The sequence below is a fragment of the Mizuhopecten yessoensis genome, unplaced genomic scaffold (assembly GCF_002113885.1).
Source record: "Mizuhopecten yessoensis strain PY_sf001 unplaced genomic scaffold, ASM211388v2 scaffold11137, whole genome shotgun sequence".
NCBI classification, from domain to species: domain Eukaryota; kingdom Metazoa; phylum Mollusca; class Bivalvia; order Pectinida; family Pectinidae; genus Mizuhopecten; species Mizuhopecten yessoensis.
Window position 1 is genome coordinate 348,191 of NW_018408898.1, and position 21,298 is coordinate 369,488.

General features: G+C 35.8%; 2 long non-coding RNA genes across 2 annotated transcripts; both read right to left on the reverse strand.

The window, feature by feature from the left end:
• Nucleotides 1-566: 566 nt before the first annotated feature.
• LOC110466556 lies at nt 567-4,827 on the reverse strand. Its single transcript, XR_002464745.1, has 3 exons — nt 4,723-4,827; nt 933-1,007; nt 567-673 (listed from the first exon to the last, which is right to left on the reverse strand). It is a non-coding gene; the product is annotated as an uncharacterized LOC110466556 (long non-coding RNA).
• A 13,559-nt stretch (nt 4,828-18,386) lies between these two features.
• LOC110466560 lies at nt 18,387-20,914 on the reverse strand. The gene is made up of 3 exons (XR_002464748.1): nt 20,767-20,914; nt 19,758-19,832; nt 18,387-18,534 (listed from the first exon to the last, which is right to left on the reverse strand). It is a non-coding gene; the product is annotated as an uncharacterized LOC110466560 (long non-coding RNA).
• Between the last annotated feature and the right edge of the window lie 384 nt (nt 20,915-21,298).

Genomic DNA, 21,298 nt, shown 5'->3' on the forward strand with positions numbered 1-21,298 from the left:
TTTTTCCTAAGCTCTGTCTGAAATTAAGGATTACCTTCCTAGTTGCAGAATTATCTGGGTCCCAGTAAAGTTGTAAAACTTGATTTTTTGCAATTTTGCGTCTTGTGCTGTTGTCAAAATTTTACCTCCTGTAAAGCTAGCTTTTCATGTGTACGCACCCTTTCGGATTATGGCCAAAATTTTATTCTCGAACCAAAAAAATCTTTCTTTTTTACAAATGTGAAGCTCACATAGCCCACTTCATCATGCTTATAGCAATTTTAGTACAGTTTTATTTTTATATTTTCTTTTACATATCATTATACAGGGGTTGGCCATCTAACAAAAATATCACCCATGGCCACAACCCTCTACTGTATACTGCTACCTAAGCTTCTGATGGTTTACTTTAATAGGATTCGACAAAGATGTCATCGATGAAACAGAAGAAGGTTACCCTTCTGGAACTCCTGGTCTTTATATCAATTAGCTCTCCCTCTCTCTCTTTTTCATTGCTGTAGTTATGAAATCAACTTTTTTTAGAAATCAAACAAAAACACAAATAGAAAAACAGAATTAGTGTGTTTTTATTAACATTTGTGATAACAATGTGTTTTTGTCTATTATAAAGTTGTGACTTATCGTCCGGTTGGTGGATTTATTGAACCATTACCAAATCCCTGTGATCCTTGATCTGCAAAACATAAAGATGGAAACAAACTTTGGTATATTACAATATGTCCTTCACGATGACTACGTTCAAATTGAACATGTGTAACATGCAAAGTTTAGTATTAGAAAACTGCGATCATAATCAGTGGAATTATGATGTAGTGCGTCGTTGCAAAAAGACAAACTTTTCTTCTATACAATTGTAATTTCGTCCATTAAAAATTCAGCCGAGGTACTTACTGTCAAAGCTCTATCATAGTGATCTACCTATAGATATTTACCTGCCCGCCGGACTCGTTTTAAATTTCCACCCAGTTTGTCGTTAGCCGCCAACACGTTTTGTTGGATGTAATGTGCTGAAAAAGAGTAAATAATTCTAGTCTTCGACTCATGATATCTTCCAAACGTGTTAGTAGAAGGGGTATATCAAATTAATGGTTATATGTCATTTGATGCCGAGAAGGTAACTTAATATTTCATACTGCATTAAAAAGGCAACGGTAGGGCAAATGTCAGGACAGATATATATATATATTATTGGAAACACTTAAGAACAAAGCAATGATCATCAAATATACTAACGGCAAACAACTAAGTATGTTTTTAATTTTTAAAGGGCACATGTTTTCAAGATATTTCGATAGAGTTGAGTTTAAAAGTTAACTGAATTCTTGTCTGATTCGTTTATGAGAACGGATGATATTGAAACACATGCGGCGGTGTCAGGCACAAAAACCATGCTAATATACATCTGTAAGTAGATAGGGCAGAAGAGAGACAGAAAAGATAGGAAACAAGGAAGATTCCACATATTGCAATAGGGATAGCAGATTACCAATGTCGTATTTAGCTGATTCTGTCTCCAATTGGTGGCAGTTTCGGAGTTTAGACAGACGTATCGCTTTGTCGTTCTTGCGACGTAACGCGTGGACGTCCACTTCTGGGACGATTTATTATATTGTCTAACTGGCCTATGACGACTAACTATAGGCAACAGCTGCCTATGACCACAAAACTATTGCAAATTAAGAGCAACAGTCCATCCTCTCGAGCATTCTGGTTTTAATTGGCTTTTAAGTAAATTGTTGTGCACCGTATCTGGTAATCTAAGAAATTCGTTGTGGAATGTTTTTTTTATTAAGTTTATCACAGTCGGGTATGACCGCGATGCTTGAAGGTTAACAATTTTGGAAAAAAGCGTACGACATGGTTCTGTATTTGGTGCAAACAACAACGAATCACAACCCCTATGACAGCACCCGGAACATTCATACTATCAAAGAGCTATGGCAGGTTGCTTTGCCTATTTCCACAAAAGATGTGATCTGTTAGTATAGTGCATGCGTGTCACCGTGTACTGCCATGATGTGTCCTCGGCTATTGTTATACATATAGCTCTATCGGAATACTGTGTCAAGGAATAGAGTACAGCCGAAAACCACGGCTATTAGTACAAGCGTTTCATGATAAAGACTCAACAAAATGCTTATCTCGCGTAATTTCGCTGAATCTAAAACAAATAATATAAGGACGTTACCAACAAGTTTTGAAAAAAAAAATCCATTGTTACTGCCTGCGTCTTGCCATTACCTGCTTTCTTACAAAACACACATCTTGATTTTGTTTTCCTGCACCTTTAAATGGCAAATGTATATATAACCTTCGGATAGCATGTATTGCACGTATATTACCCTCTTTACTTTGTGCTGCAGTCTTCCTGCTATTCAAAGATTGTTCTCAACGATGAATTTTCCAGTATTTTCTGTAATACATTTGCGAAAATAACATTAAGTTTTTATTGATTTATTCATTTTTTTGCTTGGCCTTTTTTGTTCTGAATCAATAATCCCCCATTTATTGGATTTCAGCATTATTTGTTTGTCTTTGAATAGTAGATAAAATTACTAGTGCCTATTGGAAGGTAAAACATTATTCATAAATATCATTTAAAATGAAATCTTATCAACAAAGCGTAGCTGTAATGTACACTTGTACAGTAGTTTGTTGACATGAGTGCATAGAAGATAAATCCGTAGGTATGTTATTAAAATATCAATAAAATCTTCCATCGATTCGAAAAATATTTTATTACTTAATTAAGGAAAAAGACCACATGCCTAAAAATTAAAAACAAACAACAGGGGGAAAAGAAAAAAAAGAGTGAACCTGAATGTGACTAAGAAGTTGCAGCGTTCACTTGGTCTGGTCACAAGTAAGTTACACATTAGGCTACATCAGACATACACAAATATCGAAACACAAACTGTTTTAACGCAGGAATAACCAGTCGCGCAGTTTAAAGAAACTCACTCAACCCTATTTTTCATTATTTTGAGCACTTTCCAAAAGGAGAACCACTTTCCTGGCATACGATTTGTTTTCCGTATTTAATAGTAAGTCCTCTTATGGGAAAGACAATGTTAGTGAATGGTGTATTGAAAATAAAATGATGATAAATGTCAAGAAAACAAAATGTATGTCCATTGCCTCAAAACAAAAGCAAAAAAGAACCTGTTTAAATTTAGAATTATTTATGTGCAATGAACCCCTTGAACAAGTTTGCAGTGGAAAACTGCTTGGTGTACATATTGATAATGGATTGACTTGGGGAAGTCATGTTACATCTGTTTTATCTAGAATAAGGCAAAGGTTAGGGTTATTGAGACGTATAAGCCCATATCTACCTACGGAAGGAAAGCTGAAATTTTTTAATTCTTGCGTTTTCCCACATTTTATGTATTGCAGTACGGTATGGTCAGGGTGTACCGCACATTTAATGGGCAAGCTGCTCAAGCCTCAGATGCAAGCAGCTAGACTTATTTTAAATGTACCATTTGACACACCTTCTAGGCAAATGTTTGAACTTCTTAGATGGATGCCGATTGACAAATATTATAAATACAGAAGGTTGTGCATGCTTTATAAATGTCAACATCAGCTTGTACCTGAATATTTATCAAATAGTGTGTCTCTAGTGCGAGATGGTCACTATAGGAAAACAAGATTTGCTATTGAAAATAATTTTAATGTACCAAAACATAGAACTGTTTTTTTTATTCCAGGCACTTTTTTATTGACAGTATTAATGACTGGAATGTTTTACCCATTGACTTAAAGAAAAAAGACAATTTTACCACTTTCAAACGAAAATTTACTAAATACTGTATAGCAATGTCTTAGATTTTAACTTGTTTCTCCATGTAACCAAAACTTGTTACTTTCTAAATAGACTTCTTATCTAAATTATATTAGTATTTTAGATTATGCTATATTAGCGTATAACTATGTCAATTTTTATTGTTTGCTATATTAGCATGTATGTATATTAGGCACATGCCATTTAATTGATGAAATACCTTTGCATGAAACTTTATGCATTCTGTGATACTCTTAACTAAGATAACTGTGATATAACCTTATATATGTCGATTGCATCAATATATATGTAACTTTTAACTAGCACATGTATTTTACTAGCAAGATTACCATGTTTATTTATATATCGATTGCGTAAATATGTTATTTTATCTAACACATGTTTTTTACTAACAAGAGGACCGTGGAAGATTAGCCTTTGGCTAAACATGTATTTTATCCTCAATAATAAAGTTTATTATTATTAAGTGTTGAAAGTATTTGTTTAAGTCTGTTGAATATGGATATATTTGCATAATCGTATTAACAATACCTTATGTCTCAGCAGTTAAAAATCATATTTAATTGGTTTTACCTAGTATACGCATTTTCACTACTAGAATTTATTTACTCATTAATTAACTCATAAATGTCGACTTAGGCAAATATGGGAGCATAGCTCTTTGACAAAAGGTGGTCAACACACAGTGAAGGTAACAATTTGTGATATTCTTTTTCGGAATTTAATATGTGATATTTCATAACGTCAATACTATTGAATGCATTAAACCATAACCAATTGATGAGCAATTGACTTCACTCCGAAAGTAGAATCATTAATGGCAATCAATTTCTTTTATAAAAGTATTTAACAAGAGACAATCTTCTAAATTATATTCATTCATACTTATAATAAATTAATACATATAAACTTACCAGGCATACTATGTACGATGTCGCTTGATATTAACACCATCATGGATAACAGCACAAACAAACACTTTAACTTTATCATAAAAATATTATAGTCCGTTTACTTCACTGATGTCCAACACGTAAAGATATGTTTTAGTTGTCTTAGATATATATGTTACAGAGACGATCAATAGTTGAGAGTGGAAGCTGAATAGATCAGGTCATGTACACGCTTTTCGTGATATGAAATGAACACATGTCACGGGGAGGTATCAATGGCAGGGTGTGGCTATAAAAAGTTCAATTAACTTATAAACGTTTATGTAAAATGAGTTCTTAGTCTGGAAATCAAAATAGCGCCAGAATTGATGAATATTACATAGTTCGTTATTGATCATCAAATGTTGGCTAAGCAATACAATGCGTGATCGTACTTTCTTTGGCAAATTGGTGGTCGGCTGGAAATGATATTCGTTTAGTGTATGTTTTTTGTTTTTTGTATTCTATCGAAAAGTGTTTGTAAAGAGTTGCATGTCGTAACAAGAGGAGCAATGGATCTGCATCGCTCACCTGTTATTAATCTCACTTTGAAACGCTAACAATTGACAAGAATATAGCTATAGTCAAAATTGTAGTATCTATGACTCTACGTCATTCAAAGTAACATGTTAAAGGTTTAAACACATTTACTCCGTCGTCTTGAAAGTCTAACAAGGTCATAACATTGAATGAACTTAATAGTCCTTCATCCCAGCATGCAAATTTCAAAATAAACCTTTTGTTTGTTGAGATGATGTCGTTAACACTTTATACGGAATTGACCATATCTGATCTTGAAAGTAGGTAAAGGTTATTCTGGGCAGGCTACTGGACATATAATACCACAATATTCCATTTGGTTATTTAAAAGCTGCTTTAAACATATACAACCCCGGTGACCTTGAATATGAGTCCGTCATTCTTTTGGACAAACTTGTTTACCCTTCAGCCCTGTATTCTGCTTGTCAAATAGCATCACCATGGGTATTATGGTTATTCAGAAGATGCTGTCTTAATGTTTTAAAGACAATTGACTCCTGTCATCTTGAATAAGGGTGAAGGTCATCCTTTTCAAGAAACTCGGTAGCCCTTCATCCGTGTATGCTACACACCTAATTTAGTCACCTTCGTAATTTGGTTATTCAGAGTGACCACTGTGACCCTGAATAAGGGTGACGTTTATTCATTAGAATTAACGCAGTAGCCCTTCATTCCAACATGCTTCTGTCTAAATATCAACACCATGTTCCTTTTGGTTGTACAGGAGAAAATGTTTTTAAAGTTCAGTCATGGTGGTGAAAACCTTATCAACATTTCTGCGTAGCATGCGAAGCAAAGTTGCCATAAAAACTTCACTCCGTCGGCGTGTTCGTCATCGTCTGCGTCGTCGTCCTCATAAATGGTTTCCGACCTATAACTTATGAAGGAATACTTTGATCGTCATTTCCGCAGAAACAAATAATATAAGTTACCTGCCAACGTTAAATTTTGAACAAGGGATCTGAAATCAGACATGGCTACCGGTGGCTACCTTTGATTTCTGTGCGATAATCCTTGAGTAAGTACTTTGACTCTGTTCTGAAAATCACCATGGCTGCCAGAGGGAACAGGCGGTACATCTATTTCCGTTTATGTGTTTGTTAAACTAACATTATATTGGTATTTTCCTGCAACTTGATCATAATGCTCACTTCTTCTTCATTATCAAAGTCATAGGCAAACGTGACGGAAATGTATTTCCCTTTCCTCAGTAGTAATGTATTACCCTCTATCATAAAGTTTACATTACAGTAATTTATTTCTCTTGCATATGTTGTAGGTATCATGATTCCAGACTTATAATCTGGTGTTATGATGCAGCGTATTTGTCAATGATATTTAGGATAAAAGGTGTATCAACAAATCCCAAAGTAAACTTCCTACTTCACAAGATTACTTAACGATGCAAAATCTAATTTTATTAAATGCAACTATATATCATTTTTTATTAAATTTTGACTTGGTAATGTCCATTTTCATTTTGTTTTTTTCTTATACGTTTAATTTTTTATTTTGTTTTGCTTTCCTCACATTCACAAAAATATGTTTGTCTGACTTCCTGAATAAACAAAGAATCTGTACTAGGCTTTTTATATTTGGGTATTGTTATTTTGTGATATAACATGGTTTTATGTGAGGAGGTCTCATTTGTCTATGGTTAATAATGTTGATACAGTATAACTACTGTCTAAGCCCCCGTTGATATACGTATGTTTTAGTTTTGGTTTTGGATTACACATTTTCTCAACAGCTAAGGGCGTATGAAAACGGGAGGCTACGGAGACACCGGCACGTATAAGAAAAGAGAATTAAGAAAAAAGACACAGATCCCAAGTGTTGTGATAGGGGGCAGCAGATCAATTTTGATTCCTCCGTGTCTTCGTAGTGAAAGATACGAAATAAAGTCTTTGCAGAGCCAAACAGTAGTCGCACGTAACGACAAGCAGCAGAATACAGCTGACCTATTCTGTTTTTGCGAACATTTACACCGTGTGCAATGTGTCATATATACGTTATACATGTGTCCATTAAATCTATCGCAGACCGGTTGCATTTAAATTTGATTATATTCCTATCGGGCAGCAAAATAGCTTCCATCTATTAAAAGGGAAAATACATAACAATGTTTTTTATGTTATGCAAAGGGTTAAACGTCCTATCAACAGCTAAGGTTATTTAAGGACGTGCCTGCATGTGTTTTGCCATTATCCTAAATGCTAAACGTTAAGCAGGTAATAACAACTACCATTTTAAGGACTTTGGTATGTTCTGGCCTGGAAAAGAGTAAATTGCTTTCCTGGCCAAGACGAACGTTCTACAGTCAACATAGCCAAAAGTGAGGTGTTGCAAAGCACGGCACTGGGAAATAAAAGGTAGTTAGAAGTATATTTCTTTTGTATTGCAAGTATCAATCTTATACAATATATAGTAAACACTGTAAGTTAAGAAGACAGAGAAACTTAGAGTTCACGATCACATTTGTTTATTTTCACTCATCGGTTGTATATCTTACATATTTTCACTCCTTAACTGTTTCTTATATATGGAATACGTTTTTTTATTTCTTGAAGCATAACAGTCATATTGTTCGAGTGGGGTAAATATCTTGATATTTTTTACTAGTGAACGTATGGATAATATACGCAACCCATGAGTGAAAATAACTTTGTGATTGTGGACTTTCTGTTTCCATGTCTTCAAATGACCTAAGCCGTTGAAGGGACGTTAATAAAACCATATACCAACAAACAAACATTCAGCGATTTGGGTCATCGCAACAACTGGTTTATCCGTTGTCAGTATAATGTGACGGATGCAATACTGTGTTTGGTACCTTCACAACATGCCTCCATCTAAGACCATTTAAAGGCATTCCTCAAAGTGCAATGTGTGCGATTGTCTGTGCCGGAGACAGGCTATGTTGATATATTTGCCTCCATGCAAAAGTGCAAATCTGATGCCGGTGTTAGAGCGCTACCTCACTGCAGTTCCATGCCTAAGGCACCAAGCACAGCATTCTGCCCGGTCTCATGATACTGCTAAACGGTGAACTAGTCGTTAAGCAGGGAATAACAACTACAATCTATGAAGACTATGGTATGTGCCGTGTTGGGACAAAACCCATTGCCTTCCTCAACTGGGCGAACGTTCAACAGTAAAACCAAAAGTGAGTTGTTGCTAAGCAAAGCGTTAGGAAATTAAAGGTAATTAGAAGTAGAGACAAATATAAATATCCAAAATATTACAATTGATGCAGCAGTTCATTTTGGTCACTTTTGTGTCCCTGACCTACAAGGTCTGAAGGTTAAGCAGATAATAACAACTACCATTTATAACGACTTTGGTGTGTCCCGACCACGGGAAAGAACCCCTTAACAACAGATACAGAATAAAGCCCCCGATTCTGCAGGGCCCTAATGTTAGTCGCCTTTTACGACATTTAACGGGATACAGCAGGCCTAGTCTTTCCCCTAACCACCTTGCACTGATGTAATTAAAAGTGCAATTATATACAGTCAAACCTGCTTGAGCGGTCACCTGAAATAAGCAGCCATCTCCCTTATGTGATCAGTCTGTGGTCCGCCCGATAGAAAAAACTATATAATGAACCTGAAATAAGCAGTCACCTGGCTAATGCGGCCAGCGGTCACAAAACCCTGGCCGGAGACGTTATCTCCACCTGTATTCAGCGGTCATTTTTTCCAGAAATCGACATCAAGAAAATCATAATATATCAATAAGAACACATCTCAATAGAGCAAAGCTAATTTCAATGTGTAATTAAAAACCATAGGTAAAGTTTGACACGTTGAGTTGACAAGTTATTAACACGGCGATTTTCAGCTTGAAATTTGGGGCAGGTCCTACCGACCCATCAACAATGTTTTACAAACAAAACAATTACTCCCACCTTGTGTCCTCAATCAGCTTGTGATTTTCAAAACACGTATGTTCTTTTGTGGTATCTGTACATACTGTTTCCAAAGCTACTCAGGCCTAATATGTTATGTGATCAAAAAACTTGCCGCTATATTGTATGCGAAAAACAGATCTGCTTCCGGTCTGCCAGTCACTTTTTGTATATAACAACGAAGCACACATCATGTCAAAAGGATACATTTCACAGCGCAGACGCTGAATCAGATTTTTTTTTTTTCATTACTTTGTCGTGATTTATTTCTATAATATATTTATTTGGTTCAGTACTCGTGGTTGTCTGCTAGCACAAAACGTATGTGGAACACGTGTGAAGCCAAACAAAAATAAATTCATCATTTCAAGAAATTAATCCCCAAAACGCCTTTGTATTTTATTGATGATGCATTTATATGAAATCGTACCCGTGTTGATGAAGGAAGAACAATTAAAAATAACATAGCAGCCGGGAAAATGTCATTATAGCCCGTGGGTATGTCATTATAGCCCGTGGGTATGTCATTATAGCCCGTGAGTATGTCATTATAGCCCGTGGGTATGTCATTATAGCCCGTGGGTGTGTCATTATAGCCCGTGGGTATGTCATTATAGCCCGTGGGTATGTCATTATAGCCCGTGAGTGTATGAAAACCTGGATGTGATTTACGGGTGAGCCTGTTTTTAGCAGCCACATGTCTTAAGCGGCCAATTTCTGCCTGTCCCTTGAGTGGCCTCTTAATATAGGTTTTACATTCACACAATTAAGATATAGAGCATAGACGAAGTCATTAGCTTGCAACATATTTTGTTGGATGTATTGTTCTGATAAAGAAGTAAAAATCGTCGACGCATTATGTCATTTTGATTGTATTTGCTTGAATATTATTTTGCAATAGTGTAGTAGATTCATTCAAATAGATCATTGCGAACCAGCATACAATTATATCTCTCATTGTCATCTTAATATTTCTTGAATAATATTAGTTAAACAGTTTTTCATCAAATAGAGATACAAAAACAACAAAGATTATGTTCTATACATTGCTGCTACTCAGTACATATATCTGGATCTCCGACCACGTGGTAATCGACTGGTTTAAACGAGAGCAGCTACAATTAAAATGACGCCAAGCTTACTACCGTTTTCGACAATTGTAGGGATAAGACATATTTTATGCTGTTTTAAAGTAAAAATAACACATATATTTATAAAACTCTATTACAGATGATATCCGTCTTCCATATTACTATTGTGCAGAAGATTTGTGTTATCTATTGAAATATTTGCACTCTATCGTTTGGGTCACTTTAGTATCAAAAATGTCTAGAAGGATACACATTTTCAACACATTTTGTATATATATATATGGACATGTAATTTTGCATACAAATCTTTTCGAGAATAGTCATTGGATAATTCTTTGAAAAAAAATGTTGAGTACAGTACGTTTGAAATCAGCGAAACGAAAAAGAACTCAAATGTTGTAATGCGGGCAGAGGATCAACTTCTTAGTAGAAACATTGAGGAAACCCGCTAATTTTGCAGGGGTCTCCACATAAATGACTTTTCACGATACACATGCAGTGGGTTACAACAGTGCTTGCAGACAAGGTTGAGTTATTAAAGTATCTGTCTGGCGTACTCTTCCACATAATCCATTAGTATCTTGAAATTAACATTACATTAATAGCAAGAGTCTCTCGATACTTATGACCCTTCATAAAAACACTCTCGCAGCTGTCCATTATAGAAAATATGTGAATCACCAGTGATTACGTGTCTAGCCGGACAATATTAATATGAGGAGGTGGAGAAAGAACGTGCAGAAGGGGAAGTAATTCTAAGGTCACCTTAACTAAGCTGCTGCAGCGTTTGCTTAGTTTTGAAAAGACTGAAAGCAATGGGTTCAGAATAACTGTAGGAAATAAATGGAGACTTTTGTATCAGAAGAACGATGGTATGCTAGCTTGGACTTTTGATGTGGGATATTTTTGAATCAGATGTAAATGGCATCGATCCCTTGGGGCGAAATCCGCTTTCATGAACTACCGTGTTACCGGAGAATCGTGACTATCAATTCGAACATGCCTAAAAGAGTCGAGCTTGTGCTACATCCTTATGCTAGTTGAAAACGACATATCAGGTATAGTTTTGGTAGAATCATCTTGTAACAATTCGTAGGACAGATAAAGGCAGCAAATGCAGTATGGTTAAGTTCCACTGACAGATATGGGAATGAATGCCTATGGCTCGATTAAATGAGTAAGTGTCTTATTGTTGTGGGAATGCATTGAAAGAAAACTAGCGGGGAGGGGGAGGGGGTTGTATAACACCATCATAAATGCCTCGCAAGACCATAACAGACTCTCCTCTAAATCTGTTATTTTCTTTAAAGCATGCATTTGCATATCATTCACTGTATCGTCGGTAGACACATTGGCGGTCATCATACCGGTTATTGTTAAAAGAGACTTGTCAGTAAACAAGGCACGCCTCCAATTAAATTAGCGATACACATTTGGGTCAAGTCAGCTTTGCGTTGATGTCGTCTTTGATCAAGTTTCGGCCTAAGGTAAGGATTCCATGGCTTCAAGTTAAGATTGCGCAATCAATGTTGACCGTTCCCGAGCACACTTATCTTCCATGATTACCAATGTCGTTGAGTGGTTCCGGAGGTGAGACATGCGTCTCGCTCTGTCGACGTCGCGACTTAAGGCTTGAACGTTCACTTCTGAGACGATCTGCTAATCGTCCAAAGTGTTTTAGACGATTGACTAAACAGGCAATACTTGATAAATGAATACACAAACTATTTGGCGACGCGACGTTGTGATTGTTATTTCAAAATTAGAGCAGTTGCACGTCCTCTCCAAACTTCAGACATTCGCGGCATTCTGGTTTTTACTGGTTTTTGTATAAATTGTGCACTGCATCTGTGGAAAGCAGAAGTTCCTTTATTAACACTGGGTTTACCCACGTGAATTGAATTTTGAAACTTTTGTTAAAAGAGTACGGCAAGGTTCTGTATTTGGTTCATACACTACGAATCATCACCTCTATTACACTCCAAGGAGTAATCTCACTATCAAATTCAACTAAATATTTGACTTCATTCAGGAAAAGAACTGCTGGCAGTATTTGAATCATCCTCACGCTACCATTTCAATTTTGCTTAAATAGTTTGAACATTTTACGAAAAGAATATACCTGTTGTTATCCACTATATGTATGGTCAGATGCGACTAATGAGGGAATTTTGTGCCCTTTTCTTGGGGACACAAACGCAACCAATTAATCTACGGCACCCATTTCAATATTAGGAAGCTTTCTCTCTACTTCTAACAATCTTTTATTTCCTGGCGCATTTGCTAGGTAATACCTCCATTTGGCTTTTATTTTGCACGTTCGCCAAGGTGAGGAACGCAATGGGTTCTAAAACTGATACATGTTATTATCTACTTAACGTTCAGCATTTGGGGAAATGGCAACAACTGGTTCATCCGTTGTCAGTTGTATGTGACCGGACAGAAAGCTGTCCTGGGTGCCATCGGCGTGGTATTTCAGTATGATAGCACTAAAAAGTCGACATCAGATCCATACTATCACAAGGAGGTAAATACACCAGCATACCCTGCCTCCGGCACACATACACACGTGCATGCATACGCAACACACACCAAGGCTAATTACCTTAGTTGTTGATAGGACGTTAAACAGAATAAAACCAATTAACATAACGAAGCGACAGTATCCTAGGTTACATCCGTAAATACGTACAGTGTATATCTGTATATGGGTACCATACTGTTAGTTAATCGCAGATAATATATTTGAATTCATATAAACTTACCAGGCATACTATGCACGATGCCGTTTGCTATCAACACCATCGTGGATAACAGCACAAACAAACACTTTAACTTCATCATAGAAAATTGATGTAAAACCCGTTTACCTCACTGATGTCCAACACATAAAGATATGTTTTAGATGTCTTAGATAAACATGTTACAGAGATGATCAATAGCTGAGAGTGGAATCAGTGCAGATCAGGTCATGAAGTAGCTTTCCGTGATATGAAATGAACACATGTTGCACGGAAGTATCAATGTTCAGGTGTGGTTATAAAAAGTCCTATTAAACTGTAAATTTGATATGAGTTCTTAGGTTGGAATTCAAAATGGCGCTAGCATTAATTATATATTCTGTATATAAAACTATTGGTTTAAACATTCATTCCGTGAGTGTACATTCCTTAAAGGAATCAAAATTGACTGAAAATTGTATTCGTTTTAATGTTTTGTGTATGCTGTTTAATTACGTATGTAGTGCGTGTATCTTTAATGTCACTATATATTATTGTTTTAAAACGACAGGAAGAACACAAAACCCACTTATCAATCATGTGTATCTGACTGGTCGACTTTAGAATCAAGGTTTGTTGTGAGAAATAAATTCTCCTCGCGAGCACGTGGATAAAATCTAGAAGCCACCGCAGGTGTTGTAACATATGCCGTCTGCTAGATAGGATTAAGCTCTGGCGTGAAAACATATAAACATGCTGTACATGTAAAACCAAGCTCTTTGGGGTATAATCATTGCATATCTGCGATTGATTTGTATAGATTGATTGACTTTGAATTGCAGTAGCTGTACTATTTATATACTATCATACTATAATATCTACTATATGTTTTGTTGACAAAGTGTGTAACCTTTAATTTGTAAACTGAAAGGACGAGCTTATAAGCTTGGTCTGGATAAAGTAATTACTTTCAAATGTTTACAGTAATATCAGCATCCACAACACACAGCTAGGAGGGAGGAGGAGAGAGAGAGAGAGTGGGTTATCAGCATTATCAGCTAAACATGTAGTTCCTTTTGTGATAATGGCAGAGGTATTTCCATTATTATGTTGTTTTTTCAGTGGGAGCAGGTGTGCAAGCTAGCCCACCTTAAGAGTAGGCTAGATGACCTTAAGAGTAGGCTAGAGGACCTTAATAGTAGGCTAGAGGACCTTAATAGTAGGCTAGAGGACCTTAAGAGTAGGCTAGAGGACCTTAAGAGTAGGCTAGAGGACCATAATGGTAGGCTAGAGGACCTTAGGGGTAGGCTAGAGGACCTTAAGAGTATACTAGAGGACGTTAAGAGTAGGCTAGAGGACCTTAAGAGTAGGCTACAGGACCTTAAGAGTAGGCTAGAGGACCTTAAGAGTAGGCTAGAGGACGTTAAGAGTAGGCTAGAGGACCGTAAGAGTAGGCTAGAGGGCATAAAGAGTAGGCTAGAGGACCTTAAGAGTAGGCTAGAGGACGTTAAGAGTAGGCTAGAGGACCTGAAGAGTAGGCTAGAGGACCTTAAGAGTAGGCTAGAGGACCTTAAGAGTAGGCTAGAGGACCTAAATTGATATAAATGACCTAAAATGACCTAAATGGGGGCAAGACTGTCGTGAATGTTAATATGTGGATAGTCGCGTCTGCACCCGAGATGGGGTCATAGTGAAGCAGCGATTGATATGAAAAAATACTCCTCCGCACAGGGCTTTTAAGAAAATTATGGCTGCTTGTGTCATCTTCATCTTCATCTTTGTTCCTTCCTCCGTCAATAATGACGATTACGGATGATTAGGTCTTGTGCTGTAGTGCGTTAATTGTTATGTACAGTGATTTTGTTTATGTTTCTATTATTTGCTATAGGATAAAAACAGGTTAAAAGCAGTGAGTGTTAGTTATGTTGTAGGTTTTGTATATGTTCGTTTATGTTATGTGTGGTGCATGTCCTGAATTCTGCTAGCGTTTCTGATTGGATTATTGATTTGGGTAGGAGGTGCCACTGTATTATGATGTATGAAAAGAATGAGTGTCTGTATGTGTCTTTGGTTGTGTAGATATGTCTGTAACTAAGCTCGTGACCTTGACGTATTCTGGTGTCTGCCAGGAAGAGATTGTTAGTATGTATTGCTACTTGTTGGTGTATTATTTTGTAGAGAAGAATAATGCGTGTTCTTGTTCTGCGTGTGTACAATGTTGTTGGCCATTTCAAGTTGTGAATCATATCTGTGACTGAGCTTGTGTTATGGTATGTGTGTAGGACGTATCGTGCTGCTCTTCGTTGTACTTGTTCTAATTGATTTATGTTATTTGTATAATGAGGGTCCCAAACTGAAGAGCAGTATTCAAGTTTTGGTCTTACAATGGCCTTGTATGCATGTTCTTTTATGTGTGGTGAGTTAAGTTTAGGTTGCGTTTCAGAAAACCTAGTGATTTATTTGCTTTTGATGTGATGTTGTTGATATGTTTGTACCATTTTAATTTGTTTTGAAGTGTGATGCCTAGATATTTGTTTGAAGTTACAGATTCTAGTGTGTGGCCATGGAGTGTGTATTGGTGTTTAATTTGTGTGCGTTGTGGTGATATAGTGAGGTATGGTGAAATTGTCTGGGTGGAATTTCATGAGTCAGTCCTCTTCCCATTTACTAACCGCATCTAAATATGTTTGTAGTTTTGTCGTGTCGTCTTTGTTGTTGATTGTTTTATACAGTATGCTGTCGTCTGCAAACAGTCTTAGTGTACTGTGTGATATGTATTCGGGGAGGTCATTGATGTATTATAGGAAGAGGACCGGTCCCAAATAGGTTCCTTGAGGCACACGAGATGTAACTTGGATTTTGTCGGAGTGTTTGCCCTTAAGTACTACTGTTTGTGTGCGTTGTGATAGGAAGGCTGTTATTCATGTTAGTGTGGTTCCGGAGATACCGTAATAATTTAGTTTGTACTGTAAGTGTTTGTGTGGGACTTTGTCAAAGGATTTGGCAAAATACATTATTATAATGTCTGTTTGTTTGTTGTTGTTGTGGTTCTGTGCAAAGTCTTGTATGAATGTAATGAGTTGTATTTCGCAAGATCTTGATGTGCGGAAGCCGTGTTGTAGGTCGTGCAATATTGTCTTCTAAGTGTTTCATGGTTGCACTTGTGATGATGTGTTCTAGAATGTTGCAAGCGATGCATGTGAGTGATATTGGTCTGTAGTTTGTTGGGTTTTATTTGTCTCCTTTTTTGTATATGGGGTTTACGTTGGCGTGTTTCCAGGCACTGAGTAATGTTCCTGTATTGAGTGATGTTTGGAATATTTTTGATAGTATTGGTGCTGTGATATCCTTAAGTTCTTTCAGTATTCTGTCGTGTATATGGTCTGGGCCTGTTGGTTTGTGTGGGTTAATGCTATTTAGTAGTTTTTCGACTCCTTGGCATGTTACATGTATATCTGTCATGGGTTGAAAGGGCAATATTCCTTTGTCAGGTATTGTTGTGTTTTGTTCTAGTGTGAAGGCTTCTTGGAACTGTTCATTGAGTATGTTTGCCTTTGTTTCTGGGTCTGTTGTGAGATGGACGTTTTTACGTAGTTCTATGATGTCTGTGTTTTCTTTTTTTGTGGTTTTGATGAATGAGAAGAGTTTTTTTAGGGTTGTATTTGTTCCTTGTGCTGGAATATAGTGTCGTGTTATTTATTTTATTTACTATAGTGACAATGAAAACCATACATCCTGAGTTAAATTAAAACATACAGGGCTGCTAACAGCAATTTTCTATCTGTTCTTGCAAATGCATACATTATATAGTGACAGTGAATCATAATATTAATGTTTCCAATACCGATCAACTTCCGACCTAGAAAAATGCAGGGTCAACTTTACCTACATATCTGTCACCCTTCACAATTTCAACAACCTAAACCTTCTAGTGTTTAAGCAACTTTGTAAACAAACTCTTAAAACCGCACTACCTGTCTGCAAGGAGGCTCTGCAAGTGTAAGGTAGGCAACATCATGAAAATATCGGGGAATGAAAATGTCATTCAAATCAACATATTAAAGGAAACACTAGCACATGATTAAGAATACCAAGTAAATAACAGAAAGTATATACATTTTCTTGTTCACGGTGGGTACAAGTACCTGCCAAGATCAAATTGGACCCCGACAACCGGGTTTAGCAGCTCTAAGCAAACCAGTAATATGTCAAGAGGACAACGTTGACCTTTGCTTCTTGTTCAGAGAGTCGGCATAAAATCTGACGTCGGTATAAGATCTGCACTTTCGCAAGAAGACGAATACAGCAACGCATAGTGTATATGCGATAACAGCAGTATATTTCATACGCAATAACTGTTTTGTTTTGTTAATGCATTTTATGTTGTGGTATTGCGTCATAGTGACTGATAATACTTTGTTATATAATGTGATATATAAGCGTTCATGTTTCTGTCTTCCAAAAAGGGAGCGGATTACCCTGAAAACCCCCCTGACAAATCCCGTTGCCTGCACTGTCGTTATAACTTATTCAATACTTCTTAGTAATATGTATCCAACGACCGTTTGTTTGTTCGGATCCAGCCAGTGCCCATATTAGATCCAACTGTCGTTACTACTTCCATAACTAAAGCCGATTCTTTCCGAAATGTACATGTTAGTAAACATTTTCATGAATGTCCAGTGATGTATTTAATGCAAAACTGTTTTACCAGCACAATTATAAAAGAAAAGAAGGAATACAATTTCGACAAAATATTCAAACTAAGTCTCAACAGGTCACCGTAAACAAAACAAACATGTGAAGGATGAAAACTGCTAGTTTTAAAGTCTGTCGTTATATCTTATTGTTTCTTTATAGATAGTATACCTTTGTCCGTAAGACATATCGTAAGCACGTTGTATTAATATTGAATAACTTCATATCGGATTGTTTAATATCTTCATAAGATAAACAGGAAACATGTATCAATGTTTTGTGTGTTAAAATCTTACTATACAGACAGTAAATATCAAATTTTCCTTCCTAGAATTTTGCCATATTTATATTGTATGTTTCAATCTTTTTCAGTATCCAGTTAACACCGTATGTTAGGGAAGACTGGATATAACTCTCAAGAACGGGAAAGTTCGCGATCACAGTTTTATTTTCACTTATCGGTAGCAGATCTTCCATATTTTCACTCATGAAAAATATCGATATATTTATCCCAATCGTAAAAAACAAATTGCTATGCATTGAGAAACCTAGAATATCTTCAATATTTTGAAAACCTTTTCTAGTTTGAAAAAGATATTACACAAAAACACTTTTCAGAAGAGTTGGGACTGATGCCATTAAAAGTGCGATTCTAACTTCACACAAATAAGACATAGAGCATAGACGAAGTTTTGATTTGTTTATTATTTTATCCTGTAGATGAAGTTGTTTCCACAAAGCCGTCCTCAAGGCCTATCGATCATAATGTAATATACGATACATCTTCAATCGCCAATAGGAGGCAATCCTGGATTTCCGAATGCATCATTGTCAACTGAAAGATCAAGGTACCATTAATGTAATATGGTAGTAACACATTAACACAGTACCCAATGACGTCAAACACACAATTAATATACTGGTAAGTTAACATGAAATGAAACGTATGTATGGATATAGAGTAATAAAATACAGCAAGCATGCCGCAACAATTAAAAGACATTACTAAAAAAGCTAGTATGCAGACACACATCAAAATGAACGGTAAATATATCCGAACAACCATTTGAAAACGCCGATGATGACACACGACATTGAATGAAATATATCCTTAACCCAGATTGGGTACCTGAGGGTGGTTAAAATGTACCCAATGGCAGCATATCTTTCATAAAAAGACATAGTATGCCTATCATATACATTCAATAAATGTCTGGGTCAAAACTTAATATTTTCATATTTAGTACATGCTAGATTTTAATTGTTTGGTGATACAATAATTACCGTCCTTCTGGACCAGTTCATGTGTACACAGAAGGTTAGGAAACAATAGGAACATTTCAAAATCAGATTTGAAACAATATGTTGATCACTGTAAAAAATGTACAAGCCATTCATTTTTTGCTTTCATTATAAGATATTCGAGAAAAGTCGGATATCACGTGGCAAAAGAAAAATATCGTTTATACTCGAACTTTAATGAGTTCCTCACCAGTCAACATACTTTTTTGTCCATATAACTCGCATCATTAATTGATTTCAGATTATTCGAACGGGTCATTACGTGTAGGTCTGCTTGTGTATTTTCTAGGCATAAATCAATTGAATTTAACACTAAAATCAACATATTGTCATAAAATCATCGGAAACACAAAGTAAGGCCGCACATGTTTAAACTCTAAGAACGCCAATAAGAAAACATTAACTTCAATCTATGATCATTTGACCTAGTGGTTCCAAAGACTAAATGTAAATCCGTGTTCAAAGTTTTCCAAATATATGTAGAAATACAACAAAAGATGAAACATACTCCTAAGTCTCTATAATTTGTTTTAGCTAAAACAAATACTTTATTTCATATTAGCACCTCATATATACAGTGCCAGAACAACATATACATTTTCAAAGTAACTTTGTGTGTATCTGTTAAGTAATCTACTCATAACAACAGATGAGACGTTTTCTGATAAGTTTTTTATCATGTAAAAGTTTCAAACAGCTTAGTTTATTAACAAAAGTAAATGAAAGGACAGGATATCCATTGATTTTGTGACTTACCTCGTTTCACACGCTGATTTTTCGCTGTGCCGTCATTTGTTCCACTATTGTCTCCATTCCCTTGGTTGTCCGACCCTGCAAGTTCATTTCAATCAACAGAGTATCAGTAAGTTCTGATTATGATAAATATTGATATATAATAGCTATAACATATCTCTAAATAATTTGCCAATATTCGTTTTCAACTTTGAGTTTTTCTTGTAGTATGTAGATTTAAAGTCGTGCCATCAGAATGGTTTACGATTCAAATAGATATGTTATTCCTTAAAATATGATAGCAAAAGGCCAACAACATGTAGATTGAATATGACTGAAATATATTTTTTGATGATATTTCAAACAACAAATGACTTTAAAGAGTTGTTGACGTCATTGAAATGTGATGACAAAAACAAAACACTATGACCTGTTTGAGTGTAATATTTATCTCTATATTTCAAAACGTGAAAATATTGATAAAAGTATGTCTCTCTTCTTCGAAAGCGTATCTCTAATGTATACACATGGGTCTCCATTCATGAAACTATTATCTTGCTCAAACTCAGCTTCTGTATTCTAGCCTGGTGAATTGTTTAAATAATAATTCATAGACAATCACATTATTTAAATGAATTGGTATAATTTGGACAGACTGAATTCCGTTTTCAATGACTGACGCTGTTACATGATTTAAGCAAGTTATAAGAAAGCAGGCTTGAGCACAGAATCCTTGCCTGGGAATGGAATGGTTTCATTAATCAATTATCGATTTTGTTATTAATATGCAAATTAAATTGCCCGATTTATTTTTTCTAAGAATAAAACAAATACATAAAAAAATATGTGAATCATAAAATAACACTGTTCACAAATATAATTTGCAATCAAAAAGGAATTATATATCATTGCATTTACTTTTCTACATGCGATTTGATTATATTATAAGATATGAGTTCGTGCATTTCAAGAAGACATTTATTTGTAATACTGTTAGACATATTGAGATATATATATATATATATATTCTTACCTGTATTACAGGCCAGACTGACGGTCGTAAACAGACCCAATACCAGTAATAAGGTAATCATGTAGACATGCTTCATAATGGTTATCTGTCTCTTTGCCTGTAGCACGCAGGTTGTGGTGTCCTTTCGTTACCTAAACACGTCGCCCGTTAGCTGCATTTATACTCCTTTGACAAATAAGTGCCACGTACCCATAATATGCCAGAAATAAAAAAAATGTTAAGGTTCACTGAGAGATACAGAAAGGAACGTATTGTTGACTACAGAAGTTTACGCTGTGTGTTATTTACACTATTGTACAAAAGGATTATTAATAAAGGAAGTGTTGAATTATTGTGTATTCCCTTTGAACTAATAAATTGCTATATTAAACCAGATGTCATTTCGCATGGGAACGCCTTTTCAACTGACCAACAGATGGTCACTTACAACAAAACTCAAAACTGAACTCGTCTTGAAGGTAATACATGGTATCACTTGCTACGTGAACGATGACTTATTGATTGATTATACATACTCCACAAACCAAAAAAA